At 45.6% G+C, this 15,538-nt stretch overlaps 1 pseudogene across 1 annotated transcript in view; it reads left to right on the top strand.

The window, feature by feature from the left end:
• Nucleotides 1-1,485: 1,485 nt before the first annotated feature.
• Nucleotides 1,486-15,538, top strand: part of LOC143986463 (vomeronasal type-2 receptor 26-like) — a 74,581-nt pseudogene continuing 60,528 nt past the window's right edge. The window contains exon 1 of the transcript XR_013276530.1: nucleotides 1,486-1,780. The product of XR_013276530.1 is annotated as a vomeronasal type-2 receptor 26-like (transcript). The remainder of the gene's footprint in view (nucleotides 1,781-15,538) is intronic.

Genomic DNA, 15,538 nt, shown 5'->3' with positions numbered 1-15,538 from the left:
ATCCTTCCGACATCACATCAGGGGTAAGGCAAACCAAAAGTTCATAAGGTTAGCAAGGTGAGTTATCATGGTGGGGTAGTTCACAGAGTATAGAGAAGAGGGGCCGGCAGTCAGCTTAATGCCTAGGTAAGAGGTAGAGTGTTGTGACCAAGGCAATGGCAAGGTCTCACGTGGGTGGTGGGGGTAGAGGAAGACAAAGTTATATTAAGCACTATGGACCTGTGAGGGTTCACCCCAAGCCTAAGACTGCTGTGAATTGGAAGAAAGGAAGTTTGGGGCAGTTTAGGGGGAGGACAAGAAGAAGAGAATATCACCTTCAGATGGACACAATTTATGAAGTTGTCCACCAAGCTCTACGCCCTTAATATTGGGTTAGCTTGAATTCATTGGGCCAAAGGCTCGATAGCCAGGGCAAAAGAGGAGCAGAGACAGAGGTCACTGTAAGTACGGCCAAGAGACCATGTTGAAAGCCTTTCTATTGTCCAATGAGAGAAAACAAATGGGCTACGTCTTGAGCAGGCTGCATGTGTCAGTAGAATTGCTCTGTAGACGTTATCCTCAGCTTGTTGGAGAGGTGTGAAGCCCACTTAGTCTCTGTGGTTCAGAGAGGTGATGACAACATTCAAGTAGGTAAATAGGACTTTGGTCACAATTTTGATATTAAGGTTAAGGAGGAGGTTTATTAGTCCATGAGCTATCATCAGAATGGAGTTTATGGAGCATGGAAATGATAGCCATCAGGGTATATAGGGGGAAGGAATGTCCATCTAGAAGTGAACTGAAAGTACCTACTAGCAGCAGTGCTTACAGAGTAGCTAACTGTTTTTAATAGGTGACTGTGAAGGCATCTAGACCGGGACGCTTGTTAGACTTCATCGACTTGATCATATTAAGGAGCTCCAGTTCTGAGATAGGTTTCTCAAGGTCTAAATGCTGGAGCAAGAGTCAAAAGGGTAGTTTTAGAGAAGAGTGCGCTCGCTTGGGCTTCACCATGTTTGCGGAATACTTGGAGTGCTCTTGAAGGGTTACTGGTGTAGGAGTCTCTGGTGATTTACCAATTTTATTGTTGATTTTTGCTAGTAGGGTGTATGCAGGGGGTCCAAAAAATTTATTATAAATTACTCGTTTATCCCTATTGGGCATTCATATTTCATCCGGTGATGTAAAAAAATGAATTTAACCATAAAAACCTATTTCTTTGAAAAGTATACTGTATCTTTAAAAATGAATAATTCTATCTAACTACTGAAAGTGTACTGGATATAAAAATAAAAGAATAAACTAACTCTATTCTATCAGCTACACTGCCTGTTAGAGATGTCCTATTTTCAAATTGATGTTACTATTTTTCTGTTCTTTGTTCTGTAGTGTAAATCGGTCTTAGCCTATGTTACTATTATTGTGTTCTTTGTTCTGTAGTGTAAATCGGTGTCAGTCGATGTGTATAAAGCTCTGGTGGTTGTGTCTCCTCCTGGGCAGAGCTGCCGATAGGCTGAGAGGACCTGCTGTGTGCCATGAAATGTTCTTCTCTCCTCTGTGTCTGTTATCTGCTGATACTCGTCCTTTTCATCACATACTATGGAGGCGTATGGACCCGGAGCTCAGCACCTCAATGTAGACTTACTATGGCAATGCCAAGATTTGAGTATGAATATCACAAGGAAGGAGATGTCATTATCGGAGGATTAATCTCTGCTCACGTGTACAGCGAATATTCTTATCGTTTTACTTTTGGGAGGGAATATATAACTAGTCCACCAGGCGGTTATGTGTGTAGAGAGTAAGTCTCTTTTTCTCATATTTGCTCTCTCTGTATAACCTAACAAAGAAAATTCAAATTAAATTTTTAATTGTCACTGTAATATTTTATGAACATTTACAGCTGTTTTTACTGATGTTTTATATATTTTCTTATTATTTGGTTACAGTCTGTGTTGCACCGATATACAATGATTACATTCGTCTTCCATCATATTTTATCTTCGGGCCATGCTGGGATTTCTAATAAATAACCATGTCATGTATGTAGTTATGGCTCCTGCAGACTGAAAATCTCAATGGTTCTTTATTGCCAGGAGGGAGGGAGGGAGGGAGATGTGCTGTCATGTAATAGATTGTGTGTATGATCTTCTACTTATCAGGGCTGATCACCGTAAATAATATTCACAGCATAGCAATAAGCCAGCCTGGGGAAAACTTTAGATGTACAAATCAAAGGATCCGACACTTAACAAATACTAGTTGCACGTGAATATTCACTGCAGCTAAATGTGTTTTAAATGACAGCTATTGATTGTCCAACAGTGAATGTTTGTGAAAGTCACATGTACTGCTTTATAAATATATATGAATATGGAACTATTGGGATAGTATAATTCTCACTTAGGTGTTGCCAACATGTTTGTTTATGGGCATGAAGGACAGAAGAGAGTTATGAGGGGACTGCAGGCAATAATGAGATTTAAGGCTGTCCCAAAGATTCAAGTAATGTTGGGTAATAGAATTTCGGAGCGTCCGGCGATCCCCAGGACATAGCCACAACAGGCTAGCAACCAACAGAGAATTGCAGTCCACTGATTCTAGGGCAACCCAGATTGGGACCTCATGCACCTCATGGTATTTAGGGGGTTATGCCAGGTGTGCTGCTTGGTAGTATTTAGTGAAATTTGGTAATCCTAGGTCACCTTTGAGGATGTTTTTGGACACACGGGGTCTGACCTTGTCCCAAACTTAGGAGAGCACTCATTACTGTAAGATCTGTAGTAAGTAGGATGGGACTAGAATGGGAAGGACAAAGAAAAGATATAAAATTTTTAGTAAAATTTACATTTTGATCACATTAATCCTTCCTACATCACATCGGGGGTAAGGCAGACCGAAAAGTCATAAGGTTAGTGAGGTCGGTTAGTATGGTGGGGTAGTTTACAGAGTATAGAGCAGAGGGGTTGGCAGTCAGCTTAATGCCTAGGTAAGAAGTAGAGTGTTGTGACCAAGGGATGGTCTCACCTAGACCATGGCAAGGTCTCACGCTGGTGGTTGGGGGTAGAGGAAGGCAAAGTAATATTAAGCACTATGTATCTGTGAGGGTTCACCCCAAGTCTAAGCCCTTGTACACACGGTCTGACATTTCGACAACAAAATCCGTCGGATTTTGTCTGATGGATTTTGTCCTAAACTTGTGTTGCATACACACGGTCGAACAAAGTTGTCGGAAAATCAGATCGTATGTAACGTGACGATGTTATTTCGTTACAACGGGACTATGTTCAGGCTAGTAGCTAATAGCTTTGGTCTCGTAATTTGACCTGAGCATGCGTGGCACTTTGTCCGATCGGAATTCTCTACACACAATCGGACAAAGTCTGATCGGATCATGTTGTCGGAAAGTTTTATAGCCCAGCTCTAAAACTTTGTCCGTCAGATATTCCAACGTAAACAGTCTAATATCAGATGTCCTCATCAGAATCCCCCTTTATATCAGATGTCCCCATTGGAGACCCCCTTTACATCAAATGTCACCATCAGAGCCCCCCTTTACATTATATGTAATCTAATACATTTTATTGACAACGTTTTTAATTCACATCTACATACATACTGTATATTCCATATATACAAATAACATATCCCCTCCCCCTTCCCACATATACATTGGTGCATCGCTCTCTTACCCAGATTATTAAACCAATTAGGCAATTTTTCCTAAATATAAACATATTGTACATTTATTTCTTATTTCCACATTTTTAAATTACGCAAATACTCTATCCACCACCCTCTCATTAGAGGTCATTCCTAAAGTATCCACCCACGGTCCCCATATGTTCTCAAATTTCCTAAACCTCTTTTTTTTGTAGACAAACTTTTCACTTCTTACAGTATTTTTTACTATTTTAACCAATTCTATATTTGTTGGAGGGTCTGGTACCAGCCGCCATCTCTGTGCTATGAGCCTGAAATAAACACCTAAGCACCACAATTTATATATTATATGACAACGTCTCCTTATTCATATAGCCAAATATATATAACTTAGGTTCCAGTCCCAAGGACACCTCAAACACAGAATCGATGCTATCAAGGATATCTAACCAATGCCTATTCAGTTTTGGACATATTCGGACCATATGGATGGAGTCACTAGTCAGATCCCCACTAGGGATGGGCTGGATGGACCCCTGTTCAGTTCGCACCAGAACTTCCGAACGCCGCAAAAGTTCGGACCCAAATAACCAACCCCATTAAAGGCTTATATGCAAGTAATTGGGCATACAATGGTTATAGGGGTCCGGGTCCTACTCTGGGGGACATGTATCAATAAAATAAAAATTTGTGAAAAACGTCATTTTTAAATGAGCATTGATTTTTTGATTTTTAATGTGAAAGCCTAAAAATGAAAAAAATCCTCCCAATATAGTGTCTGCAGCAATAATTGCATTTATAAAGCCAAACAAATGATGTTTTCCCTGCAAGCTGCCTTTATTTTTCTCAGCAACAGCTGGGGAGCCAGTGTGTATGATGAGGCCACAATGTAGTGCACTAGGAACAAGATTAGAGATTTTTTAGAAATTTTTTGGATACATTCGGGTGTCACTTTGATTTTGTATAGAAGTAATGGGTGTGTAAAAATTGTATTCTTGATGAAAGCAAGAATTGGCTTTGCTGTACAAAATTGCAATGATATATATCTGTCAAACAGGTGCAGAAAAAACGGTCTTTGGGTGTCGGTGGCGCTTCCCACCATAACCCTATAGAGGTACTCTCGATGAAAGCAAGAATTGGCTTTGCTGTAAAAAAATGCCTGTCGAACAGGTGCTGAAAAATTATTTTTTGGGTGTTAATTGTGCCCATGAAACCCATACCAAAAACATTCTTTCAGGTGAAATGATTGAACACCCTCAAAGTTAGGCAGCCTCAAAGTCCTGCAGAGATTCCACATCCCAAAAAGACTTAATTAGTGACATCGACATCAGGGGCTTCATAGCCGGTAATCCAGGACTGATTCATTTTTATCAAAGTCAAACGGTCCACGGAGTCTGTGGACAGACACGTTCTATGATCCTTAACGAAATGTCCCACAGCACTGAATACCCGCTCTGAAAGCACGCTGGATGCAGGGCAGCCCAACAACTCAATAGCATACTGGGCAAGTTCTTGCCAGTGGTCTATTCTCATGACCCAGTAAGTCAGTGGATCATCAGCTGGAAGGTTCTCCGTATCTGTTTTGGCCCTGAGGTAATCATCCACCATATGATGCAGACACTGTTGAAGGGATGTGGAAGCTGTCAGCCTGGGCGGCGAGGACTAAAAAAATCCTAAATGCCTCACTTAGGCAGACGCCTACTCCAACGCTCCTCTCTTGACCAACAGAAGACTCAAAACCTTGTTTTCCACCACACTGTAACCTACTGGATTCAGGAAAAATGTTCAATAAAATCCTCTTTAATGTGTCCTCAAGAGATTTTATCTTCTGCACTCTCTGTGGGGATGGGATGAGTTCTGAGACCTTCCCCTTACAATGGTGGTCAAGGTCTCTGTAGGTCCAGACACTGAAGTAAATACTATTCAAAGCTTCCAGCAGAAGTTCTTTCATTCTGATCCACCTTCCAAGAGTTAGTTGGCAGCCTGCTAGACTTTCAATCTCTAATGTATACACAGATCAGGTACACAGGAGGAGGGGAGATCAGAGTTCTCAGCCCTGAATAATGGCTACTGTACATTCAAGAATTATAGGATGAATTGCTCAATGGTGCCTTCGGCTACAAAGGTCAGTAAGAAATAGTTTTAACCTTTTCTGTTACACCAACATAAGGTTTATGTTGGTGAAATCACTGATCTGTAAACAGACTCCTGACCATTACAACACCAGGGAGTTTGTTAACATTTTCTTGTCAGCTTTCATGTGGAAGTGGTTTGAGTGATTGCCAAGCTGTCCAATGATTTCCCTGCATACTGTAAAATGCTTACCGCCTCTTGCCAACCAGTAATCATCCTTCTCCTTTATGCCACATATTTTTGCGCCTCAAATTTGCAGAGGCTTGAGAAGCAGACTCCTCGGGGTCACTCAGGATGACAGCACCTGGAACTTCCTCCTCCCAGCCACGTACTACTCCCAAGTAGGGATGAGCCGAACACCCCCTGGTTCGGTTTGCACCAGAACTTTTGAACGGACCCCAAATGCGTACGAACGTTAGAACCTCATTGAAGTCTATGGGACTCGAACATTTGAAATTAAAAGTGCTAATTTTAATGGCTAATATGCAAGATACTGTCCTAAAAAAGGGTTTGGGGACCTGGCTCCTGCCCCAGGGGACATGGGTCAATGCCTAAAATGTTTTAAAAAATGTCTGTTTTGGCGGGAGCACTGAATTTAATGACAATTAAAGTGAAAAAAGTGAAATATTCCTTTAAATATCGTGCATGGGGGGGTGTCTATAGTATGCATGTGAAGTGCTATGTGTTTTCCGTGTTTAGAACAGTCCCTGCACAAAATGACATTTAACGGAAATAACGTCATTTAAAACTCTTTGCGGTTTTAATGTTATATCTGGTTCCTGCAATATGGTTGAAAATCATTGAGAAAAATGGCATGGGTAGCCCTCCCTGCCCATTACCAGCCCCTTTGGGTCTTGTACGGATATTAAGGGGAACCCCGTACCCATATTAAAAAAAGGAAAGACGTGGGGCCCCCAGGCCCTATATACTCAGAACAGCAGTATACAGGCGGTGCAAACAAGACAGGGACTGTGTAGGTTTGTTGTGTTAAGTAGAATCTGTTTGTAATTTTCAACTGGTACATTTTTAAAGTGTAGCTCCAGTCAAAAAATCTATTTTTAAGCTTTTTGAAAAACATAGGGAAGGGTTATCACCCCTGTATAATTTGTTTTGCCGTCCGTCTTTTTTCATCTCACTTGCTGTTGTCTCCTTCCGTTTGCAAGTAGGAGATGTTTGTAAGTTGGATGTTTGAAAGTAGGGGCCTGCCCTATATGCTCTGCAGAAATGGCGCAACAAGGTGTTGGTTTTGCCACAACATTGTAAGCCCTCAAAGTGACTCTTGATGGGCGCTGGAGCGCCCTGCTGTGAATGATTATATCAAGAATTGTAATTACATGCCATTGTTGAACAGTGGTAGAAAAATTGACCTTTGGTGGTTGTGGTGCTGGTGCCACAACACTATAAGTCCTCACAGTTACTCTCGGTGGGCACAGGAACGGGCCCTCCTGTGAAATATTATATCAAGAATTGTAATTACATGCCCCTGTTAAACAGGGGCTGAAAATTGGGCTGCTGGCACTGGTGCTGGTGCCACGACACTGCAACCTCTCCCATATACTCTAGTTGTAGTGCAGGAATGAGCCCTGCTGCAAAGCATTGCATCAAAAATTGTAATTAAACGCCCCTGCTAAACAGGGGCAGAAAAATTGGGCTGGTGGCATCACCCAGAACCAAAAATGTTCTTCCAACATATCAGCAGAGGAGGAAGAGGATAGACAATCAACATAACAGGACAGTCACTCAGCATCAGCATAGGCAGTCTTGAAGGGATGTAATATTTAAAAAAAAATTATTTGGTTACATCAGCTTCAGGTTCTTGGTAGCTGTGGGTGATCCAAGACTGATTCATCTTGATGAAGGTCAGTCGATCAAATGAGTCGGTGGACAGGCGCACCCTGTGATCGGTAACAAAGCCACCAGCCGCACTGAAGGTGCGTTCCAAAAGAACGCTGGATGCAGGACAGGCCAGTAGCTCAATTGCATACTGTGCAAGCTCTGGCCAGTGATCCATCCTCAAGACCCAGTAAGCCAGAGGATGTTCGGTGGGAAAGGTGTCCAAGTCTGACCTTGCCCCTAGGTATTCCTGCACCATTTAAATCAGACGCTGGCGATGGTTGCTGGAACCGATCATACCTTGGGGCTGCGGACTAAAATATTGTCTGAAAGCATCGGTCAGACGGCCACCTTCTCCACCGCTCCTTCTGACCGATGCCTCAGCAACACATTGTCCAGGACCAGGAGTTTGTAACCTCCCAGTCTCTGGGAACGCGTTGCACAGACCTTTCTGCAAGGCCTCCCGGAGATGTCTCATCCTCTGCTCCCTCTGCGATGGCAAGATAAGGTCAGCAACCTTACCCTTGTACCGTGGATGAAGGAGAGTGGCCAGCCAGTAATGGTCCCTCTCTTTAATCCGAAGAATACGAGGATCCTTACGCAGGCTTTGCAGGATCAGGGAGGCCATGCAGCGTAGGTTAGCTGAGGCATTTGGTCCGGAGTCCTCTGGGTCACTAAGGACAACATGATCCGCAGCTACCTCCTCCCAGCCATGTACAAGTCCACTGGTTTCTTGGGACTGTAAATCATCCCTACAAGACTGCTGCTGCTGCCAGCCTCCACCTCCATGCTGACACAATCATCCTCCTCCTCCTCTTCCTCCTCCTCATCCTCTTCCTGTGTGATGGGTGGCACAGCAGGAACACTGTCTGGATAAAGGGGGCATTGAGAGGCAAGGAAGTCCTCCTCTTCCTGCCTCTGTTCTGCCTCAAGTGCCCTGTCCATTATTCCTCACAGCGTATGCTCCAAGAGGTGGACAAGAGGTACAGTGTCACTTATGCATGCACTGTCACTGCTCACCATCCTTGTGGCCTCCTCAAATGGTGACAGGACAGTGCATGCATCCCTGATCATGCCCCACTGGCGTGGTGAGAAAAAACCGAGCGACCCTGTCCTGGTGCCGTAGTCGCACAGGTACTCATTGATGGCCCTCTGCTGAGTGTGCAGCCGCTGCAGCATGGCCAACATTGAGTTCCACCTGGTGGGCATGTCACATATAAGGCGGTTCTTGGGCAGGTTCAACTCCTTTTGGAGTTCAGCCAGCCGAGCACAGGCATTAAATGATCGGTGGAAATGCACACAGACTTTCCTGGCCTGCTTCAGGACATCCTGTAAGCCCAGGTACCTGCCCAAGAACCGCTGCACCACCGGGTTAAGGACGTGAGCCACACAGGGCACATGGGTCAGTTGTCCCTGCCGGAGGGTGGAGAGGAGGTTGGTGCCATTGTCGCAAACCACCATTCCTGGCTTAAGCTGGCGTGGCTTCAACCACCTCTCGGCCTGCCCCTGCAGAGCTGACAAAACATCCGCCCCAGCGTGGCTCCTGTCCCCCAAACAAACCAGCGCAAGCACGGCATGGCATCGTTTTGCCTGCGTACTTGCGTAGCCCCTGAAACACCTACGGAGCACCGCTGGTTCTGAGGACAGAGCACTGGAAGAGGCAATGGAGGAAGAAGAAGAGGAGGGGGTGGAGGAGAGATGTGTGTCACAATCAATAGTAGCATTTTGGAGGCGTGGTGGCGGAACAACCTCCAACACTACTGCACCTTGTACTGCATCCTTCCCAGCTGCCAGAAGAGTGACCCAATGGGCCGTGAAAGACAGGTAACGTCCCTGTCCATGTCTGCTGGACCATGAGTCAGCGGTAATATGCACCTTACCGCTGACCGACCTGTCCAGTGAGGCAAGGACATTGCCTTCCACATGCCGGTAGAGAGCCGGAATTGCCTTCCATGAGAAAAAGTGGTGTTTGGGGACCTGCCACTGAGGAACCGCACATTGTGCAAACTCACGGAAGGGGGCCGAGTCTACCAACTGAAAAGGCAGCAGTTGAAGTGCTAGCAATTTAGCCAAGCTAGCATTCAACTGCTGGGCATGTGGATGGCTGGGAGTGAACTTCTTTCGCCGTTCCAGCAGCTGGGGCAGGGACATTTGCCTGCTATAATCGGACGTGGGTGTACTGCTAGCAGAGTGCCCGGAAGCACTTGGCTGTGACACACCTAATTCTACAACTTCATTCCTCTCAGAGCAAGTTTCAGAGAGGACTGAAAGTCTACTGGGGTTGGAGATCCCAGCTTATGAGGAGCAAGGAGAGGTCCGCTTTGTTCTTTGGTGTGGGTCTTTGAGGTATGCTTGCCAACGAGCTGCATGGCAGGTCAACATATGTCTGGTCAAGCATGTGGTGCCCAAGCGGCTGATGTTTTGGCCACGCGAGATACGCTTGAGACATATGTTGCAAATAGCAGCGGGGCGATCTGATGCACTTGTCTCAAAAAAGGCCCACACCAAAGAACTTTTAGAATAACGTGCAGAGGCAGCGCCCTGCACAGGCGGAGCTCTGCGGTGTGATTCAGTCGGTGTGCTGCCCCTAAGCTGGCCCCCGGAGAGCATCCTGCCTCGTTGGACATGTGCCTCCTCCTCCTCCTCCTCTCTCCTACCAGGCACCCACGTGGAGTCAGTGCCCTCATCATCCCCTCCCTCTTCATTGCTGGAACAAACCTGGCAGTATGCGGCAGCTTGTGGAACATGACTGCCAGATTGCTGTCCTTCTTGAGCATCCCCTCTCTCTGCATTCATGCTACTGCCTTCCTCTAGCTGAGTATCATCATCAGATCCTACAAAACACTGGGCATCCTCCTGGAGCATGTACCCAACACTGTGCTCAAAGAGTTCAGGAGACTCCTCAGGAGGACGTGGTGGGTCTAGGGAAGGAGTCACTGATGATGACATTGAGAGGAGGGAAGACGATGCGTTGGCAGCTGCTTTGTTAGTACCCTGAGACTGGGTGAGAGAGGATGAGGAGGATGAAGAGGGCTTGGCCATCCACTCTACCAAGTCATTGGCATGTTGCGGCTCAACATCTCCAGCTGCCGAAAAGAAGGACAAGCGTGTCCCATGGCCACGTGCTGATGATGACGCGTCCACGACCAGCACTGTTGTCTCTAGACACAGAGCCTGCTTGCCCTCTTTTATCGGCTCGCGCCTGTCTGCCTCTCCTTGCTGGCCTTCCAGACATGGTAATGGCCTGAAGGGAAATGGGAAAACCAGGAATTGGGTAGTGTATATTGTGCTGGCGGCACACACAACATCCACTAACTCTTACAGATGGCAGATGGCTCAATTAGAGAAGAGCTATGTAGGTGGATATAACGGTGTATACTGTGGTCAGGGCACGCAGACAGCACGCACAATCTCCTACAATTGACTGCAAGCTCTATTTAAAAAGAGCAAGATAGCTAGCTATATAGGTGGATATAGCGGTGTATACTGGGTTCAGGGCACGCCGACAGCACGCACAATCTCCTACATCTGACTGCAAGCTCTATTTAAAAAGAGCAAGATAGTTAGCTATATAAGTGGATATAGAGGTGTATACTGGGTTCAGGGCACACCGACAGCATGCAAATCTCCTACATCTGACTGCAAGCTCTATTTAAAAAGAGCAAGATAGTTAGCTATATAGGTGGATATAGTGGTGTATACTGAGTTCAGAGCACGCAGACAGCACGCACAATCTCCTACAACTGACTGCAAGCTCTATTAAAAATGAGCAAGATAGCTAGCTATATAGGTGGATATAGCGGTGTACACTGGGTTCAGAGCATGCAGACAACAACCACTACAGAAGAGCAAGAAGAGCAAGAGCAAAATCGGCCGATAACGATTGGTGTATACTGTGTTGAAGGTACACATAACACCCACTAACTCCTACAGGCGCCAACACACTACACAAGGCCGCCACGCTGGTGGCCTTATATAGTGTGGGGCGTGTACTACACAGCGTGAGCTATGATTGGCCACAGGCATCCTGCCTGTGGCCAATCATGGCTCTCCTCGCTGCCGACGCTGTGATTGGCCAAGCATGCGGGGTCACAGTGCATGCTTGGCCAATCATGAGCCAGCAATGCACTGCGATGGCGCAGTGCATTGTGGGCCATGAGCGCCACACAAATTTGGCACGAACGGCCCATAACGTTCGGAATTCGCCGAACGGGCGAACAGCCGATGTTCGAATCAAACATATTTTCGACTCGAACACGAAGCTCATCCCTACTCCCAAGGGTCCTGGGGTTGGAAAGCCATCGCTCACAGATTGATGCATGTCTTCCTCTTCTTCAAAGCCTATGAAAGTGCCAGAATCCTCCTCCTCATCCTCCTCCCCTCTCTCCTCCTGTGTGTCCTGTGACATAGGAATGATGGTGTCTGGATAAAGTGGGCCTTGAGAGGAAAGGAAGTCCTCCTCTTCCTCCTGCAGCTCTGTCTCCAGTCAGTGGAGGCTGCCTAGAGGTTATGACCTGGTATAGCAGGGGCAGCCTGAAGTGGGAAAGGAGGTGGAGGGACCTATTTTTGCCCCTTTTGTGCATAGAGAGTTGAGAGATGTTTGAGTGGGGGGGGGGGGGTGAATGAAAATATGAGGGGAGTTGGACTCTATGTAGGTTGGTAAAATACTGTAAAATTATAAGGGAGATAAATCATGGAGTAATAACTAGTATAGATTGTAATCATAAATGTGTGTTTTGGATTATGAGGTATAAAAGAAGTGCACAAAGACATATAGGAGGCCCAAGGATAGAATAATTTTTCAGAAGATTGAGTAAAAACACTCCACTCCTCCCTGGCCACCTAACTCGGTGAGGATACTATCCAGGTATCATCCAATTTCATTAATTATGGTTATGGGTTCAGGGATTCTTAAAAATGAAACCAGCATGCCCATGTGTGGGTAAATTTGGAAGCATTGTCTCTTCCACATCCGCCGTTTGACAGATGTACCGATACCAGTCTGTAATTGCTGGTGAAGTAGAGCTGCCTCATTGTAAACAAATGCAGTGTCTTGCCACATTTACGAGGTGTAAGGCAAGAGACTTATAGTGGTATGTGACTTTTTGAAGAGCGTATTGGTGAAGTAAACATTGTGCAGGAGTGAAATCCAAGGTGTATGTTGTTATTTTTGTTCTAGTTTCATGTACTGCTTTCCAAGAGGTTTGTATTTTGAACAGGACCACCAAATATGTAGCAGAGATCCTGGATTGGTTCCGCATCTCCAGCATAATGAAGAATATGCAGGTGAAAAACTGTGAAGTTGGGTGGGTGTCCGATACCAGCCTGTAAATATTTTGGAGCCTGTTATCACATTTATTGAGCCTCTGTGAGTATTTGTTAAGGTTCTTTCCCATTCCTTGTCATTGAGGAAAAGACCCAGTTGGTTCTCCCATTTTTGACAAAGTCAACTGGTCTTTATTTCAAAATTCAAAATGAGAGGGAAGTAAAGAGATTATTTTATATGGTGCTGTGGAGTGGTTCTGGAATAGAAAGCCTCAAATGGTGTGCCGTCACAGGAACAGTCTGGGGAGGTTTTTAGGTATTTTTAAAAATGCCTTAGCGCACAGCAAAGGAAGGAAGTAGGAATTGTGCATTTTAGTCTGCAGTGATTCATCAGAGCGAAGATTGCCTCTCTGGAAAAAGTGGTCAGCCTGTACCTGTTCATGTTGCCATATTTTACTAAGAATGTAAGATGAAAGGCCAGGTGTGAAGTCTGGGTTGTGTCTCAGGGGTGTAAGTGGCCCTCGAAAGGTTGTTAAGTCTACATTTTACATGCAAGATAATAGCAGTGAAGGGATGGGCCTATCGTAGGGTGTTCTTTGGGTTCTGCAGGTGTTTGTCTTGATGGGAGCGAGGGGATCATTTGTAGTAGAATTGGCAGGCCAGCATCTTCTACTTGAACCAGGCTTTAGTTTTTTATGTAGGTTTCAGTCTGCTATTCTCATTAAGTGACAAGCTAGGTAACATTGGTGAATGTCTGGTAAGCCTATGCCACCTTTTAGCTTGTAAAATGTTAATAGATCATAGATGATTCTAGGATGTATGTATCCCCATATAAAGCATGTACAGGCTTTTCTATAGGCTAGGAAGAAGGTTTTTGAAAATGTAGTGGGGATTTGTAAAATGTAGAGAATGCAAGGAAGGATATTAATCTTTATTATGGCAGCCCTACCGAACCAAGAAAAAGTCCCTTTCTGCTAAGTATGGAGATCATGTTGAATGTCTTTCAGTATAGATAAGTAATTCAGTCTAAATAAGTCTTTCAGATGTCTAGGGAGTTGTATTTCGAGATACGTAATGGATTGTGTCTGCCATGTAAAGGAGAATTTGGATTTGTAATTGGATACATTGGAGGTTGGTAGTGAAATATTTAAGGCGTTAGGATTTAGAGAAGTTAATTTGTAAATTGGACAGTACTTTATAATGGGCAAAGTCACTGAGTAAGTTGGGAATAGGGATGAGCTCGGTGTTTGAGCTGAACGCATGTTCGACTTGAACACCGTCTGTTCACTGAATCCAGAACTTTGTGGGCCGTTCGCGCCATATTCGTGTGGCGCTCACGGCCCACAATGCACTGCACCATTGCAGTGCATTGCTGGCTCATGATTGGCCAAGCGTGCACTGTGACCCCACATACTTGGCCAATCACAGTGTCGGCCGTGAGAAGAGCCATAATTGGCCACAGGCAGGATGCCTGTGGCCAATTATAGCTCAGGGGGGTTTAGTACATGCCCCACACTATATAAGGCCGCCAGCTCGGTGGCATTGTGTAGTGTGTTGCGGCGGTCAGCGAAAGAGCACAATAGGCAGGGACAGTGTCTTTATTGGTTGGGAACCTAGCGCTTGTTCAGTGGGTGTTGTGTGCCTCCTGCACAGTATACACCTGAAGCTACCCTTTATTACTTGTGTTCTGTTTCTGTAATACAGGCATATGCAGAAGTTAGAGTGGGTGTTGTGTGCCTCCTGCACAGTATACACCTGAAGATACCCCTTATTGCTTTGGTTGTTCTGTTTCTGTAATACAGGCATCTGCAGCTGTTACAGTGGGTGTTGTGTGCCTCCTGCACAGTATACACCTAAAGCTACCCCTTATTGCTGGTATTGTTCTGTTTCTGTAGCAGGAAGCTTGTCATAAGATGCGCAGGGGTAAAGCGTTCTGGCGCACAGTTGTGCACAATAGGAATGTGCTAAAGCACACGAGCACACACACAAAGGGTGTGACCCCCCGCTGACATATAAAGGAAGGTCATCCAAACACACTGCTGGTTCGTCTTCAGCTTCCTGTGATTCCCACATCTGCTCTTGTGATCTGTATTACCCGTTGTGACCCGGATTGCTTCATCGACCTCACTGATCTTCTCCTGACCCGACCTCTGGCTTGACCTTGGACTCCTGCTTTCTGAATGTGTTTAACCCTCAGCCTGCATCTGGACTTACCTGCTATCTCCTGTTTTCGACTCCTGGCTTGTCTTTGGATTACCCTTCTGTCTCAGCATTCCTGGTACTTGTTGTCTTCTGATCTGGACTGTGTTTGTCCCCTGGCCTGCCTCCTGGATTCTGCCTTTGTCTTACGGACTTGCTACCATTGCTTCTGGACCTTCCCACGGGACATCACCTTTCAGCTCTGCTCAAGCTACCTGCTGATCTACTGGCAAGTGACTGTCCTACTGGTAGCTTGTGCCTCTTGGTGCAACCACCCTCTGTGCCACCTTCAGGGGTGGTCTGCACCGAGTCGCAACAGTGACCGCTCTCGGCATCTTGGCCTCGGTGACTACATTTATATGATACAGCTGCAGTAATTACAGTCGGTTTACTGTGTCATCTGCTCAGTGTGCACCTAAAGCTACCCCAATTGCTGGTTTTTCCATCACCCTGCAGGCCATTACTA

Source organism: Lithobates pipiens, unplaced genomic scaffold (genome assembly GCF_037356315.1).
Source record: "Lithobates pipiens isolate NorthernLeopardFrog02 unplaced genomic scaffold, aLitPip1_a1.2 Scaffold_160, whole genome shotgun sequence".
Lineage (NCBI taxonomy): Eukaryota > Metazoa > Chordata > Amphibia > Anura > Ranidae > Lithobates > Lithobates pipiens.
The sequence above is the reverse complement of the archived record's forward strand: the minus strand, read 5'-3'. Positions and strand labels throughout refer to the sequence as shown.